This window comes from Phyllobates terribilis, unplaced genomic scaffold (assembly GCF_046119375.1).
Source record: "Phyllobates terribilis strain yellow unplaced genomic scaffold, ASM4611937v1 Scaffold_5__5_contigs__length_657084704, whole genome shotgun sequence".
In the NCBI taxonomy this organism is placed as follows: domain Eukaryota; kingdom Metazoa; phylum Chordata; class Amphibia; order Anura; family Dendrobatidae; genus Phyllobates; species Phyllobates terribilis.
The window spans coordinates 655,377,154-655,393,543 of NW_027362765.1; the positions used below are offsets into that span (position 1 = coordinate 655,377,154).

Below are 16,390 nucleotides of genomic sequence, written 5' to 3' on the forward strand. Positions count from 1 at the left end.
AGGGTAGACAGCTGCTCGTTCCACCCCACCCCCCGCCTTAATTGGTTCTCCTCCCTTCCAACGGTGTTGAGGCGGGTGGGAACAGCAGGGGGTGAAGGTGCTGTGTTTAAAGAGGTGGAGTTATGCAGATCTAAAACGCGTGGATTGCAGCAGCAGCAAGCCGAAAAGTGCAGGCATGTAAGGGATCTAGAGGTTGACAACATGTCTTCTTAACGGGAGTCCAGGAGCTCATCTCCACAAATGGACTTTTCAGGATCCTTGGGTGGCTCCGTAGTTTGAAACCAATTCTGGTTATCGCTTCTCGGCCTTTTGGCTAAGATCAAGTGTAGTATCTGTTCTTATCAGTTTAATATCTGATACGTCCCCTATCTGGGGACCATATATTAAATGGATTTTTAGAACAGGGAGATGGAAAAAGAGCTTGCTCTGTCCACTCCACGCATTGACCTGGTATTGCAGTATCTCCAGGACCGGTGCACCCCTTCTTTAATGCAGTTTCTAAAATCAGAAAGAATTGAATTCAATGTTTTTTGTTCATTTTGCTTGTTTGTCGGATTTTGGGATGGACTCTTTGGCTTTGCTTTTCTTCTCCTCATTGGATTTTTCATGTTCAAAGTTGCAGAAGCCAGATTACAAGCTCATTTTGGTTCAACTTCAGCAACTGTGCATTGCATTGCCATGTAATGTGATGCAATGCTATCTTTCTAGCTCTCCCTTTTTACTTCCTTTTGGATAAACAGACATATTAGGCAAGCATTTTGGAGCTTTCACCTAAATAACTACAGGTGGTGAGATAAGCTGCACAATATAATTGACCTTTCAGTATATTGTTGCACACACACCATCTATTTAGCAAATGCCCTTGTTATCAACAGCAGCCTTTTAAACTCACCTGAGCTAACAGGTATGTGCGCTGGTTACTCTGCTGCGCTTAAAATTTATTTTTTGGTTTGCTACAATGCCTTTTCTGAAACGTTGTCTCCTTCTGCTGGAACACTGACTTCTTTCATTTAATGCCTGCAGACTATAAAAGAGAACCCAACCCAAAAAGTTTGGTTGATTAGTCTGTGGCATTCTGTTAAACTGTTGCTTATGGCGGTCTCTGTGAGCTTCTCAGCGACATTCAGCCAGCCAGGTATCCTGCCTGCAGTAGATGGAATGTGGCAATGGAACGCTGGCTGCGCGTGTCATAATAGGCTCTGAGCCTTTATATACCTGTGCACAGCAGCAGCCACCTTCAGTCTGCTGCTGGACAGCCAGCAGCAGCAGCAGCAGGAGAGGTATGTAATCAGGAGCCCTCCTGCTAAGGGTAGACAGCTGCTCGTTCCACCCCACCCCCCGCCTTAATTGGTTCTCCTCCCTTCCAACGGTGTTGAGGCGGGTGGGAACAGCAAGGGGTGAAGGTGCTGTGTTTAAAGAGGTGGAGTTATGCAGATCTAAAACGCGTGGATTGCAGCAGCAGCAAGCCGAAAAGTGCAGGCATGTAAGGGATCTAGAGGTTGACAACATGTCTTCTTAACGGGAGTCCAGGAGCTCATCTCCACAAATGGACTTTTCAGGATCCTTGGGTGGCTCCGTAGTTTGAAACCAATTCTGGTTATCGCTTCTCGGCCTTTTGGCTAAGATCAAGTGTAGTATCTGTTCTTATCAGTTTAATATCTGATACGTCCCCTATCTGGGGACCATATATTAAATGGATTTTTAGAACAGGGAGATGGAAAAAGAGCTTGCTCTGTCCACTCCACGCATTGACCTGGTATTGCAGTATCTCCAGGACCGGTGCACCCCTTCTTTAATGCAGTTTCTAAAATCAGAAAGAATTGAATTCAATGTTTTTTGTTCATTTTGCTTGTTTGTCGGATTTTGGGATGGACTCTTTGGCTTTGCTTTTCTTCTCCTCATTGGATTTTTCATGTTCAAAGTTGCAGAAGCCAGATTACAAGCTCATTTTGGTTCAACTTCAGCAACTGTGCATTGCATTGCCATGTAATGTGATGCAATGCTATCTTTCTAGCTCTCCCTTTTTACTTCCTTTTGGATAAACAGACATATTAGGCAAGCATTTTGGAGCTTTCACCTAAATAACTACAGGTGGTGAGATAAGCTGCACAATATAATTGACCTTTCAGTATATTGTTGCACACACACCATCTATTTAGCAAATGCCCTTGTTATCAACAGCAGCCTTTTAAACTCACCTGAGCTAACAGGTATGTGCGCTGGTTACTCTGCTGCGCTTAAAATTTCTTTTTTGGTTTGCTACAATGCCTTTTCTGAAACGTTGTCTCCTTCTGCTGGAACACTGACTTCTTTCATTTAATGCCTGCAGACTATAAAAGAGAACCCAACCCAAAAAGTTTGGTTGATTAGTCTGTGGCATTCTGTTAAACTGTTGCTTATGGCGGTCTCTGTGAGCTTCTCAGCGACATTCAGCCAGCCAGGTATCCTGCCTGCAGTAGATGGAATGTGGCAATGGAACGCTGGCTGCGCGTGTCATAATAGGCTCTGAGCCTTTATATACCTGTGCACAGCAGCAGCCACCTTCAGTCTGCTGCTGGACAGCCAGCAGCAGCAGCAGCAGGAGAGGTATGTAATCAGGAGCCCTCCTGCTAAGGGTAGACAGCTGCTCGTTCCACCCCACCCCCCGCCTTAATTGGTTCTCCTCCCTTCCAACGGTGTTGAGGCGGGTGGGAACAGCAGGGGGTGAAGGTGCTGTGTTTAAAGAGGTGGAGTTATGCAGCTCTAAAACGCGTGGATTGCAGCAGCAGCAAGCCGAAAAGTGCAGGCATGTAAGGGATCTAGAGGTTGACAACATGTCTTCTTAACGGGCGTCCAGGAGCTCATCTCCACAAATGGACTTTTCAGGATCCTTGGGTGGCTCCGTAGTTTGAAACCAATTCTGGTTATCGCTTCTCGGCCTTTTGGCTAAGATCAAGTGTAGTATCTGTTCTTATCAGTTTAATATCTGATACGTCCCCTATCTGGGGACCATATATTAAATGGATTTTTAGAACAGGGAGATGGAAAAAGAGCTTGCTCTGTCCACTCCACGCATTGACCTGGTATTGCAGTATCTCCAGGACCGGTGCACCCCTTCTTTAATGCAGTTTCTAAAATCAGAAAGAATTGAATTCAATGTTTTTTGTTCATTTTGCTTGTTTGTCGGATTTTGGGATGGACTCTTTGGCTTTGCTTTTCTTCTCCTCATTGGATTTTTCATGTTCAAAGTTGCAGAAGCCAGATTACAAGCTCATTTTGGTTCAACTTCAGCAACTGTGCATTGCATTGCCATGTAATGTGATGCAATGCTATCTTTCTAGCTCTCCCTTTTTACTTCCTTTTGGATAAACAGACATATTAGGCAAGCATTTTGGAGCTTTCACCTAAATAACTACAGGTGGTGAGATAAGCTGCACAATATAATTGACCTTTCAGTATATTGTTGCACACACACCATCTATTTAGCAAATGCCCTTGTTATCAACAGCAGCCTTTTAAACTCACCTGAGCTAACAGGTATGTGCGCTGGTTACTCTGCTGCGCTTAAAATTTCTTTTTTGGTTTGCTACAATGCCTTTTCTGAAACGTTGTCTCCTTCTGCTGGAACACTGACTTCTTTCATTTAATGCCTGCAGACTATAAAAGAGAACCCAACCCAAAAAGTTTGGTTGATTAGTCTGTGGCATTCTGTTAAACTGTTGCTTATGGCGGTCTCTGTGAGCTTCTCAGCGACATTCAGCCAGCCAGGTATCCTGCCTGCAGTAGATGGAATGTGGCAATGGAACGCTGGCTGCGCGTGTCATAATAGGCTCTGAGCCTTTATATACCTGTGCACAGCAGCAGCCACCTTCAGTCTGCTGCTGGACAGCCAGCAGCAGCAGCAGCAGGAGAGGTATGTAATCAGGAGCCCTCCTGCTAAGGGTAGACAGCTGCTCGTTCCACCCCACCCCCCGCCTTAATTGGTTCTCCTCCCTTCCAACGGTGTTGAGGCGGGTGGGAACAGCAGGGGGTGAAGGTGCTGTGTTTAAAGAGGTGGAGTTATGCAGCTCTAAAACGCGTGGATTGCAGCAGCAGCAAGCCGAAAAGTGCAGGCATGTAAGGGATCTAGAGGTTGACAACATGTCTTCTTAACGGGCGTCCAGGAGCTCATCTCCACAAATGGACTTTTCAGGATCCTTGGGTGGCTCCGTAGTTTGAAACCAATTCTGGTTATCGCTTCTCGGCCTTTTGGCTAAGATCAAGTGTAGTATCTGTTCTTATCAGTTTAATATCTGATACGTCCCCTATCTGGGGACCATATATTAAATGGATTTTTAGAACAGGGAGATGGAAAAAGAGCTTGCTCTGTCCACTCCACGCATTGACCTGGTATTGCAGTATCTCCAGGACCGGTGCACCCCTTCTTTAATGCAGTTTCTAAAATCAGAAAGAATTGAATTCAATGTTTTTTGTTCATTTTGCTTGTTTGTCGGATTTTGGGATGGACTCTTTGGCTTTGCTTTTCTTCTCCTCATTGGATTTTTCATGTTCAAAGTTGCAGAAGCCAGATTACAAGCTCATTTTGGTTCAACTTCAGCAACTGTGCATTGCATTGCCATGTAATGTGATGCAATGCTATCTTTCTAGCTCTCCCTTTTTACTTCCTTTTGGATAAACAGACATATTAGGCAAGCATTTTGGAGCTTTCACCTAAATAACTACAGGTGGTGAGATAAGCTGCACAATATAATTGACCTTTCAGTATATTGTTGCACACACACCATCTATTTAGCAAATGCCCTTGTTATCAACAGCAGCCTTTTAAACTCACCTGAGCTAACAGGTATGTGCGCTGGTTACTCTGCTGCGCTTAAAATTTCTTTTTTGGTTTGCTACAATGCCTTTTCTGAAACGTTGTCTCCTTCTGCTGGAACACTGACTTCTTTCATTTAATGCCTGCAGACTATAAAAGAGAACCCAACCCAAAAAGTTTGGTTGATTAGTCTGTGGCATTCTGTTAAACTGTTGCTTATGGCGGTCTCTGTGAGCTTCTCAGCGACATTCAGCCAGCCAGGTATCCTGCCTGCAGTAGATGGAATGTGGCAATGGAACGCTGGCTGCGCGTGTCATAATAGGCTCTGAGCCTTTATATACCTGTGCACAGCAGCAGCCACCTTCAGTGTGCTGCTGGACAGCCAGCAGCAGCAGCAGCAGGAGAGGTATGTAATCAGGAGCCCTCCTGCTAAGGGTAGACAGCTGCTCGTTCCACCCCACCCCCCGCCTTAATTGGTTCTCCTCCCTTCCAACGGTGTTGAGGCGGGTGGGAACAGCAGGGGGTGAAGGTGCTGTGTTTAAAGAGGTGGAGTTATGCAGATCTAAAACGCGTGGATTGCAGCAGCAGCAAGCCGAAAAGTGCAGGCATGTAAGGGATCTAGAGGTTGACAACATGTCTTCTTAACGGGAGTCCAGGAGCTCATCTCCACAAATGGACTTTTCAGGATCCTTGGGTGGCTCCGTAGTTTGAAACCAATTCTGGTTATCGCTTCTCGGCCTTTTGGCTAAGATCGTATGACTGTACCTTGATTGGTGCGAGTCTCCTGGAGGAATCCGGACCCTTTTGTGGAGGATTTTCTGCTTTTTCCTGTGGTATTCCATACCGACAGAATCCAAGATGTCTTTTGTGAAGAACACCATCCGTTTGTCCGTGGATCCATCTGACCAGAACAAGAACAACGTGGTTTTCATTGTCCAAGACATCGTTGAAGGCAAAGCTGGAGCAAGACGTTCTGAGATCTTCAGTGTCAACGAATTTTCACGTCAAGGTAATTATGACGTTACCTTTATGGACCAGGATGTTTGCCTTAATGTCTTTGAATGGCTCCGTGGTCACTCTAGTGACCCCTGCTTGGAAGGAGTTAGATGGGAACCTTTGTTTGGTCTGCAAGAAAAGGAGGTGACTGTGACTGTCTATAACCCTTTTACAGACCCTGAGCTGCTGGAGTGCTTCCTCTCTCGCTACTGTGAATATGTGCGGAAGGGAGTGAAGCAAGTCAATTGTCTAGGAATCTTTAACTGTCAGTATAAATTCCGTGTGAAATTGAAAAGGGATCCTGACAGTGTGGGGGGCTTTAGACACCCTCCATCAAATTTTTCCGTTGCAGGCCATAGAGGTTTCCTCTTTTACCCAGGCCAGCCCATGTTTTGCCGTAGATGCTTTTCTTTCGGACATACCATGGTAACATGCCTTAAAGGGCAGTGTTGCCGAAATTGCAGAAAGGAGGGGCATATGGCCAACCAGTGTCCAGAGGCCAAGTCCTGTGATGTCTGTGGGAGTAGTGATCACATGTATAAGGACTGTCCTATGAGTGCACCTAGACGTTCTGATAAAGAACAGAAGGAGGAGGAGCTGGAGAGGAGGCAGATGGCAAGCGCACTGAAAGTGCTGGAAAGATTGGAGAGGGAGGAGAGAGAGGGAAGGAGGCGGGAAACTGGTAGAGCCTCTCCCTCTACGGCGCCAGAGGAGGTGTCCCTGAGACCATGTTCTTCTTCTGCTGAAGAAATGAGGAAGAAGCGGAGGGAAGAAAAGGAGTTCTGGAGGGAAGTGGCAAAGGTGGAGAAAAAGGCAGTGTCTGCGAGAATATCTAGGAAAGTGGTGGAAGCAGAGCTGCCTGAGATGATGACTTTTGGAGAGGCAATGGACGCAACAGGATGTGAAGTGCAAATCTCGGAACCCGACAGTCCTGAACACCCTTCGGGTCCTGAAAACATTGAAGATTTTTCTTCGGAGGATGATAGGGGTGCAAAGAAGAGTCGTAGGGAGGATGGTGGGGGCAGTGATGATGCAGATTTTAGTGAGCCTCAGAGGAAGATCAGAACTGCCAGAATGAGGAGTGTGGCTGGTGAAGCCAGCGGGTCGGAAACCAGCTGTTCTGTTCTGATGGCGGAGGAGGATAGTGGTGGTGCTGGATAGTGTCACCATATAATATTGTAAATGTTTTTTCTTTTTGTCCTCTTGTGAGCTTTGGTTTAGGCCAAAGGCTATTTCTTTGTGTAATTGGTGAAGGAGTAGAAGTATTATGGGATTTACCATAGTGTCCCAAAACGTAAGAGTGTTTAAAAGTAAAGTAAGAAGAGCTGCTATTTTTGAGTTTTTAGCTATGCAAAATGCATCTATTTTTTGTTTACAAGAATGTGGGGTAGTGGATGGTGTGAAAGGGGATGAATGGTCTTATGGAGCGTCTGTGTGGTCGGGGAGTGCATGTAATAAGAATGATGGTGTGGGTATTTTGGTTAAAGGAAGGGAGGTTGTTTTGAGTGATTATTTGGTTATTGAGGTGGGGAGATGTATCCTTGCTAATTTTGTATACAAGAATGTAAAGTTTTGTGTTATTAATGTTTATGCGCCAGTTGAAAAAAATGAGCGCAAAAATTTATTTGAAAAAATTAAGCTTTTTGTTCCAGGAAGAATACCTGTGGTAATTGTGGGTGATATGAACTGTGATGTGGGGAGAGTGAATGTGGATGTGTCTGGGAAAGCATTATTGGAGTTAGTGAATGATTTTGGGTTGTGTGATATGCAGCGCGTGTGTAACATGAATCCTTTGTTGAACACTTTCTTTTCTGAGAGTGGTAGGGTACAATCCAGATTGGATTATTGTTTTATTTCTAAAAATATGGTTTCTGTTAATTATAGGCAGGAAAACGTTCTTTTTTCAGATCATGTGTGTATGTTGTGTGAGTTGGATATAAAAGTTGATGGAGTGTTTGGGAGAGGATTGTGGAAGTTAAATGTTAAACTGTTAGAGAATGAAGATGTGAGAAAGGAGTATGAAAGGCGGTATGAAGAATGGTGTAAGCATAAAAATGAGTTTGGGAATGTTTGTGAGTGGTGGGACTGGGTGAAGAAACAAACAAAAATGTTCTTTAAAAATTTAGGATACAAGTATGCAGCAATTAAAAGAGAGAGTTTTGTTAAACTGAACGCGCGGTTGAGCGTTTTGTATAAGTTAAGGGAAGGAGGAGTTGAGGTGGAGGAGGATATTTTAGAGGTAAAAAAGGAGATTAGTGAGTTTTTGTTGGAGAGAGGGAGAAGCATAGTGTTTAGGGCAAAGATTGATAAGATGGAGCAGGATGAGAAATGTTCTCGGTTTTTCTTTAAAAAAGTTTTTGGAAAGAAACAGAGTATGAGCGTGGTGTATGGAGCAGATGGAAGTGAGGTGAGTGGAGAGGATATGTGTGAAGAGGTGGCTAAGTTTTATGAGGATCTGTATGCAGTGAAACAGAGGGATGAATGTTTGGAGAATGATGTTTTGAGTGTGTTAGAGAGTAAGTTGAGTGAAGCAGAAAGAGAGAGAGTGATGGGTGAGGTGACTGGTGATGAGGTATGGAAGGTTATGTGTAGTATGGCTTTGAATAAGACGCCGGGGGAGGATGGCCTCCCAGTAGAATTTTATCGTGTGATGTGGGGTGTGATTGGTAAGGACTTTGTGGATGTATGTAAGTATATGTGGGGAAACATGGAGGTGACTGAGAGTATGCGTGCAGGTTTGGTTGTGTTAATTCCTAAGAAAGGGGATTTGAAAAGTCTGAGGAATTGGAGCCAATAACGTTACTTAATTGTGATTATAAAATCTATGCAAAACTTATGGCTAATAGGATGCGTGATGTGATAGAGAGTGTGATTGGGGATGAGCAGTGTTGTGCGGTACCTGGGAGGCGGATTCATGAGTGTGTGTGTATGTTAAGAGATTGTCTATGGGATTGCATGGGTCGTAAGAAGAGTGTATTTTTGTTAAGTTTGGATTTTGAAAAGGCTTATGATAGGTTGTCGCATGGTTTTTTGTTCAGAGTGTTGTTAAACATGGGTTTTCCGGCTGATTTTGTTGGGCGAGTGAGAAGTTTGTATGCGGGTGTTTATAGCTGTGTTTTAATGAATGGGTATGTGGGTAGGAAAGTGAATGTGTTTTCGGGTGTGCGACAGGGGTGTCCTTTGTCCCCTGTAGCATTTATTTGTGCAATTGAGCCATTGTTGTGTATGCTGAGGAAAGATAAGGTAATTCGTGGTGTGCAAGTGCCGGGAGGTGGAGGAAAAGAATGGAAGGTGAGTGGTTATATGGATGACGTGTGTGTATTATGTGATTCTGAATGTTCGGTGAGGCGGGTGAAGTTGTTAGTGTCTATTTTTTGTGGTGCATCTGCGTTTAAAGTGAATTGGGAAAAGAGTGAGTGTAAGGGTTTTGGAGGCGGAAGTTTAAGTAGGGATGTAGGTGTGAATGTAGTGAATGGACCTATTAAAGTTTTGGGTGTGAAGTTTTCAGAGAGTTTGGATGGGAAAGAAAGTTGGGATGATGCGAAAGGAAAAGTTGAGCAGAAGTTGAATTTTTGGAAATTGAGGAGTTTATCCTTTTTTGGGAAGATTTTAATTGTTAAGAGTGTGGTGTTGCCAATATTTTTATATATTGCGGTAGTATTTCCACCAGGATATATGTGTATGAGAAGCTTGAATAGAATTTTATTTGTTTTTTTGTGGAACTCGAAAATGGAGAGAGCTAGGAGAGAAATTTTGGTTAAAAGAGTGGAAAAAGGTGGTTTGGGTTTTCCGAATTTGGACGTGTTTTTTGGTGTGAATATCGTTGTGTTTGTTTTGAAAGTGATTAGGGCGGATGGAAAGTTTTCATCTATGTGTAGGTATTTATTTGGAGCGTATTTGTTTCGTTTAAAGTGGCAAGAAAGGGATTTGCGATGTCCGATTGCTTTTGAGGTGCCTGTATGGTATGTGTGGGTTTATAAGTTTTTGGTGAGGTATGAACTGTGTGATGCAGATGTGAGATTGCTGGAGAATAAGAAGGCTGTGTATAGGATGATTGAATGTAGAGAGGTAGAATGTGGAATAAATATGGTTAGGGGTGGTGATGTGCAGAAGGTTTGGAAGAAAGTGCGGATGAGTGGTATGACCAACAAACAGAGTGAAGTTGTGTGGCAGTCTTTACATGGAGTATTACCTGTGAGAGAATTTCAGAGGAATAGAGGTTTGGTGAGGAGTGAAATGTGTCCAAGAAATGGCTGTGGTGGAAGGGAAAGTGTGTTGCATGTTTTTTGGAATTGCCAGTATGCTAGAGATGTGATTGGGAGAATGGGGCCTTTGTGTAAAGAATTGTGTGGTGTGAATTTGTTGTCTTTTGAGTTGTTTATGTTTGGTTTGGGAATATGTGATGGGACGAAGGAAAGAGTCTTGTGGTTGATGCTTGCATGTATAAAGGAAGTGTTATGGGATGTGAGGAATGTGTATGTGTTTAAAAGGAAGGAAATTGCTGTAAAGGATAGTGTGAAGGTGATTTTGGGGAAGATGTATGTGTGTTTCCTATGGGACAAAAAGAGGAGAGGGGAAGTGGATGCGGAGGGAATATGGAAAGTTAAAAAGTGGAGATATATTGTTAGTACCTCTTGATTTTTGTTATTGTTGTTTTGAAATATGAAATAAATATTTCCGATGATGATGGGGACAGCAAATTGCGTATTGGATTTGACGCAGCTGTTTTGATGGAATTTTCCTTTGTCTGGTTTCCATAGACTGTGGAATTTCCTCGTCTGAGGAGAAAAAAAAAAAAAAAAAAAAAAAAATCTGTTCTTATCAATTTAATATCTGATACGTCCCCTATCTGGGGACCATATATTAAATGGATTTTTAGAACAGGGAGATGGAAAAAGAGCTTGCTCTGTCCACTCCACGCATTGACCTGGTATTGCAGTATCTCCAGGACCGGTGCACCCCTTCTTTAATGCAGTTTCTAAAATCAGAAAGAATTGAATTCAATGTTTTTTGTTCATTTTGCTTGTTTGTCGGATTTTGGGATGGACTCTTTGGCTTTGCTTTTCTTCTCCTCATTGGATTTTTCATGTTCAAAGTTGCAGAAGCCAGATTACAAGCTCATTTTGGTTCAACTTCAGCAACTGTGCATTGCATTGCCATGTAATGTGATGCAATGCTATCTTTCTAGCTCTCCCTTTTTACTTCCTTTTGGATAAACAGACATATTAGGCAAGCATTTTGGAGCTTTCACCTAAATAACTACAGGTGGTGAGATAAGCTGCACAATATAATTGACCTTTCAGTATATTGTTGCACACACACCATCTATTTAGCAAATGCCCTTGTTATCAACAGCAGCCTTTTAAACTCACCTGAGCTAACAGGTATGTGCGCTGGTTACTCTGCTGCGCTTAAAATTTCTTTTTTGGTTTGCTACAATGCCTTTTCTGAAACGTTGTCTCCTTCTGCTGGAACACTGACTTCTTTCATTTAATGCCTGCAGACTATAAAAGAGAACCCAACCCAAAAAGTTTGGTTGATTAGTCTGTGGCATTCTGTTAAACTGTTGCTTATGGCGGTCTCTGTGAGCTTCTCAGCGACATTCAGCCAGCCAGGTATCCTGCCTGCAGTAGATGGAATGTGGCAATGGAACGCTGGCTGAGCGTGTCATAATAGGCTCTGAGCCTTTATATACCTGTGCACAGCAGCAGCCACCTTCAGTCTGCTGCTGGACAGCCAGCAGCAGCAGCAGCAGGAGAGGTATGTAATCAGGAGCCCTCCTGCTAAGGGTAGACAGCTGCTCGTTCCACCCCACCCCCCAACTTAATTGGTTCTCCTCCCTTCCAACGGTGTTGAGGCGGGTGGGAACAGCAGGGGGTGAAGGTGCTGTGTTTAAAGAGGTGGAGTTATGCAGATCTAAAACGCGTGGATTGCAGCAGCAGCAAGCCGAAAAGTGCAGGCATGTAAGGGATCTAGAGGTTGACAACATGTCTTCTTAACGGGAGTCCAGGAGCTCATCTCCACAAATGGACTTTTCAGGATCCTTGGGTGGCTCCGTAGTTTGAAACCAATTCTGGTTATCGCTTCTCGGCCTTTTGGCTAAGATCAAGTGTAGTATCTGTTCTTATCAGTTTAATATCTGATACGTCCCCTATCTGGGGACCATATATTAAATGGATTTTTAGAACAGGGAGATGGAAAAAGAGCTTGCTCTGTCCACTCCACGCATTGACCTGGTATTGCAGTATCTCCAGGACCGTTGCACCCCTTCTTTAATGCAGTTTCTAAAATCAGAAAGAATTGAATTCAATGTTTTTTGTTCATTTTGCTTGTTTGTCGGATTTGGGGATGGACTCTTTGGCTTTGCTTTTCTTCTCCTCATTGGATTTTTCATGTTCAAAGTTGCAGAAGCCAGATTACAAGCTCATTTTGGTTCAACTTCAGCAACTGTGCATTGCATTGCCATGTAATGTGATGCAATGCTATCTTTCTAGCTCTCCCTTTTTACTTCCTTTTGGATAAACAGACATATTAGGCAAGCATTTTGGAGCTTTCACCTAAATAACTACAGGTGGTGAGATAAGCTGCACAATATAATTGACCTTTCAGTATATTGTTGCACACACACCATCTATTTAGCAAATGCCCTTGTTATCAACAGCAGCCTTTTAAACTCACCTGAGCTAACAGGTATGTGCGCTGGTTACTCTGCTGCGCTTAAAATTTCTTTTTTGGTTTGCTACAATGCCTTTTCTGAAACGTTGTCTCCTTCTGCTGGAACACTGACTTCTTTCATTTAATGCCTGCAGACTATAAAAGAGAACCCAACCCAAAAAGTTTGGTTGATTAGTCTGTGGCATTCTGTTAAACTGTTGCTTATGGCGGTTTCTGTGAGCTTCTCAGCGACATTCAGCCAGCCAGGTATCCTGCCTGCAGTAGATGGAATGTGGCAATGGAACGCTGGCTGCGCGTGTCATAATAGGCTCTGAGCCTTTATATACCTGTGCACAGCAGCAGCCACCTTCAGTCTGCTGCTGGACAGCCAGCAGCAGCAGCAGCAGGAGAGGTATGTAATCAGGAGCCCTCCTGCTAAGGGTAGACAGCTGCTCGTTCCACCCCACCCCCCGCCTTAATTGGTTCTCCTCCCTTCCAACGGTGTTGAGGCGGGTGGGAACAGCAGGGGGTGAAGGTGCTGTGTTTAAAGAGGTGGAGTTATGCAGATCTAAAACGCGTGGATTGCAGCAGCAGCAAGCCGAAAAGTGCAGGCATGTAAGGGATCTAGAGGTTGACAACATGTCTTCTTAACGGGAGTCCAGGAGCTCATCTCCACAAATGGACTTTTCAGGATCCTTGGGTGGCTCCGTAGTTTGAAACCAATTCTGGTTATCGCTTCTCGGCCTTTTGGCTAAGATCAAGTGTAGTATCTGTTCTTATCAGTTTAATATCTGATACGTCCCCTATCTGGGGACCATATATTAAATGGATTTTTAGAACAGGGAGATGGAAAAAGAGCTTGCTCTGTCCACTCCACGCATTGACCTGGTATTGCAGTATCTCCAGGACCGTTGCACCCCTTCTTTAATGCAGTTTCTAAAATCAGAAAGAATTGAATTCAATGTTTTTTGTTCATTTTGCTTGTTTGTCGGATTTTGGGATGGACTCTTTGGCTTTGCTTTTCTTCTCCTCATTGGATTTTTCATGTTCGAAGTTGCAGAAGCCAGATTACAAGCTCATTTTGGTTCAACTTCAGCAACTGTGCATTGCATTGCCATGTAATGTGATGCAATGCTATCTTTCTAGCTCTCCCTTTTTACTTCCTTTTGGATAAACAGACATATTAGGCAAGCATTTTGGAGCTTTCACCTAAATAACTACAGGTGGTAAGATAAGCTGCACAATATAATTGACCTTTCAGTATATTGTTGCACACACACCATCTATTTAGCAAATGCCCTTGTTATCAACAGCAGCCTTTTAAACTCACCTGAGCTAACAGGTATGTGCGCTGGTTACTCTGCTGCGCTTAAAATTTCTTTTTTGGTTTGCTACAATGCCTTTTCTGAAACGTTGTCTCCTTCTGCTGGAACACTGACTTCTTTCATTTAATGCCTGCAGACTATAAAAGAGAACCCAACCCAAAAAGTTTGGTTGATTAGTCTGTGGCATTCTGTTAAACTGTTGCTTATGGCGGTTTCTGTGAGCTTCTCAGCGACATTCAGCCAGCCAGGTATCCTGCCTGCAGTAGATGGAATGTGGCAATGGAACGCTGGCTGCGCGTGTCATAATAGGCTCTGAGCCTTTATATACCTGTGCACAGCAGCAGCCACCTTCAGTCTGCTGCTGGACAGCCAGCAGCAGCAGCAGCAGGAGAGGTATGTAATCAGGAGCCCTCCTGCTAAGGGTAGACAGCTGCTCGTTCCACCCCACCCCCCGCCTTAATTGGTTCTCCTCCCTTCCAACGGTGTTGAGGCGGGTGGGAACAGCAGGGGGTGAAGGTGCTGTGTTTAAAGAGGTGGAGTTATGCAGATCTAAAACGCGTGGATTGCAGCAGCAGCAAGCCGAAAAGTGCAGGCATGTAAGGGATCTAGAGGTTGACAACATGTCTTCTTAACGGGAGTCCAGGAGCTCATCTCCACAAATGGACTTTTCAGGATCCTTGGGTGGCTCCGTAGTTTGAAACCAATTCTGGTTATCGCTTCTCGGCCTTTTGGCTAAGATCAAGTGTAGTATCATTTGAAAAGGCAGTTTTGTCCTTGGGCTGCCCTAGTAAATTGATGCATATTACACACTGGTTTGGTGCACTTGTTAGTACGCCAGGTGGCTCATAGAGTTATCTGATGGAAAACATGGCCCTCCAGGATCGAAGTCACTAGTCTGGGTAAGTGTGAGGGCTTTGAAGCAATGTGCCCCAGGAGTAGGCGCCCTGGTGGGAGTCCAAGCTTACTGGGACTGGGAACCCCAGAAAGACTTGGCTTCGTAGCACGCCGCACCTTTGCCAATCATACTTTCTGAGCAACCCCCCCTATTCCTGGCCTCCGGGCTAGGAAGGGGAATTTTTATAAACCCGGTCGGAGGTCCGGTCAGCTTTGTGCTGAGAAACCAACACAGGCTCCAGCTCCACTAGGGTGGCAGCCTAGATGGAAGCTGGGAGCACGAAAACGGCTCTTCTCCGGCTTCGGCTAGGGAGAGCATCGGAGATCCCTGACCCTCGCTGTGGCCTTCTGGCTCGGAGGGATGGGGATGGTTTATTGGGGACCCTCTCCTCCGGGAAGGGTCCACATGAATCCTCGCCTCGTGCGCTGTTTTGGTGTGACTTCGGTCACATTTTTCAGTGCCTTGGATGCAGCTTCAATCAAAAAATCTGTTCTTATCAGTTTAATATCTGATACGTCCCCTATCTGGGGACCATATATTAAATGGATTTTTAGAACAGGGAGATGGAAAAAGAGCTTGCTCTGTCCACTCCACGCATTGACCTGGTATTGCAGTATCTCCAGGACCGGTGCACCCCTTCTTTAATGCAGTTTCTAAAATCAGAAAGAATTGAATTCAATGTTTTTTGTTCATTTTGCTTGTTTGTCGGATTTTGGGATGGACTCTTTGGCTTTGCTTTTCTTCTCCTCATTGGATTTTTCATGTTCAAAGTTGCAGAAGCCAGATTACAAGCTCATTTTGGTTCAACTTCAGCAACTGTGCATTGCATTGCCATGTAATGTGATGCAATGCTATCTTTCTAGCTCTCCCTTTTTACTTCCTTTTGGATAAACAGACATATTAGGCAAGCATTTTGGAGCTTTCACCTAAATAACTACAGGTGGTGAGATAAGCTGCACAATATAATTGACCTTTCAGTATATTGTTGCACACACACCATCTATTTAGCAAATGCCCTTGTTATCAACAGCAGCCTTTTAAACTCACCTGAGCTAACAGGTATGTGCGCTGGTTACTCTGCTGCACTTAAAATTTCTTTTTTGGTTTGCTACAATGCCTTTTCTGAAACGTTGTCTCCTTCTGCTGGAACACTGACTTCTTTCATTTAATGCCCGCAGACTATAAAAGAGAACCCAACCCAAAAAGTTTGGTTGATTAGTCTGTGGCATTCTGTTAAACTGTTGCTTATGGCGGTCTCTGTGAGCTTCTCAGCGACATTCAGCCAGCCAGGTATCCTGCCTGCAGTAGATGGAATGTGGCAATGGAACGCTGGCTGCGCGTGTCATAATAGGCTCTGAGCCTTTATATACCTGTGCACAGCAGCAGCCACCTTCAGTCTGCTGCTGGACAGCCAGCAGCAGCAGCAGCAGGAGAGGTATGTAATCAGGAGCCCTCCTGCTAAGGGTAGACAGCTGCTCGTTCCACCCCACCCCCCGCCTTAATTGGTTCTCCTCCCTTCCAACGGTGTTGAGGCGGGTGGGAACAGCAGGGGGTGAAGGTGCTGTGTTTAAAGAGGTGGAGTTATGCAGATCTAAAACGCGTGGATTGCAGCAGCAGCAAGCCGAAAAGTGCAGGCATGTAAGGGATCTAGAGGTTGACAACATGTCTTCTTAACGGGAGTCCAGGAGCTCATCTCCACAAATGGACTTTTCAGGATCCTTGGGTGGC

The 16,390-nt window shown here is 44.4% G+C and overlaps 8 non-coding genes and 1 pseudogene across 8 annotated transcripts; all 9 read left to right on the forward strand.

Moving 5' to 3' along the window:
• Positions 1 to 293: 293 nt before the first annotated feature.
• On the forward strand, positions 294 to 484 carry LOC141149239 (U2 spliceosomal RNA). Its single transcript, XR_012245546.1, has one exon. It is a non-coding gene; the product is annotated as a U2 spliceosomal RNA (small nuclear RNA).
• Positions 485 to 1,599: 1,115 nt separating this feature from the next.
• LOC141149240 (U2 spliceosomal RNA) lies at positions 1,600 to 1,790 on the forward strand. Its single transcript, XR_012245547.1, has one exon. It is a non-coding gene; the product is annotated as a U2 spliceosomal RNA (small nuclear RNA).
• A 1,115-nt stretch (positions 1,791 to 2,905) lies between these two features.
• On the forward strand, positions 2,906 to 3,096 carry LOC141149241 (U2 spliceosomal RNA). The gene has a single exon (XR_012245548.1). It is a non-coding gene; the product is annotated as a U2 spliceosomal RNA (small nuclear RNA).
• A 1,115-nt stretch (positions 3,097 to 4,211) lies between these two features.
• On the forward strand, positions 4,212 to 4,402 carry LOC141149242 (U2 spliceosomal RNA). The gene has a single exon (XR_012245549.1). It is a non-coding gene; the product is annotated as a U2 spliceosomal RNA (small nuclear RNA).
• A 6,154-nt stretch (positions 4,403 to 10,556) lies between these two features.
• Positions 10,557 to 10,752, forward strand: LOC141150803 (U2 spliceosomal RNA). Its single transcript, XR_012246914.1, has one exon. It is a non-coding gene; the product is annotated as a U2 spliceosomal RNA (small nuclear RNA).
• A 1,115-nt stretch (positions 10,753 to 11,867) lies between these two features.
• On the forward strand, positions 11,868 to 12,058 carry LOC141149799 (U2 spliceosomal RNA). Its single transcript, XR_012246083.1, has one exon. It is a non-coding gene; the product is annotated as a U2 spliceosomal RNA (small nuclear RNA).
• Positions 12,059 to 13,173: 1,115 nt separating this feature from the next.
• On the forward strand, positions 13,174 to 13,364 carry LOC141149800 (U2 spliceosomal RNA). Its single transcript, XR_012246084.1, has one exon. It is a non-coding gene; the product is annotated as a U2 spliceosomal RNA (small nuclear RNA).
• Positions 13,365 to 14,479: 1,115 nt separating this feature from the next.
• On the forward strand, positions 14,480 to 14,595 carry LOC141151138 (U2 spliceosomal RNA; annotated as a pseudogene).
• Positions 14,596 to 15,119: 524 nt separating this feature from the next.
• LOC141150196 (U2 spliceosomal RNA) lies at positions 15,120 to 15,301 on the forward strand. The gene has a single exon (XR_012246461.1). It is a non-coding gene; the product is annotated as a U2 spliceosomal RNA (small nuclear RNA).
• Positions 15,302 to 16,390: the final 1,089 nt, after the last annotated feature.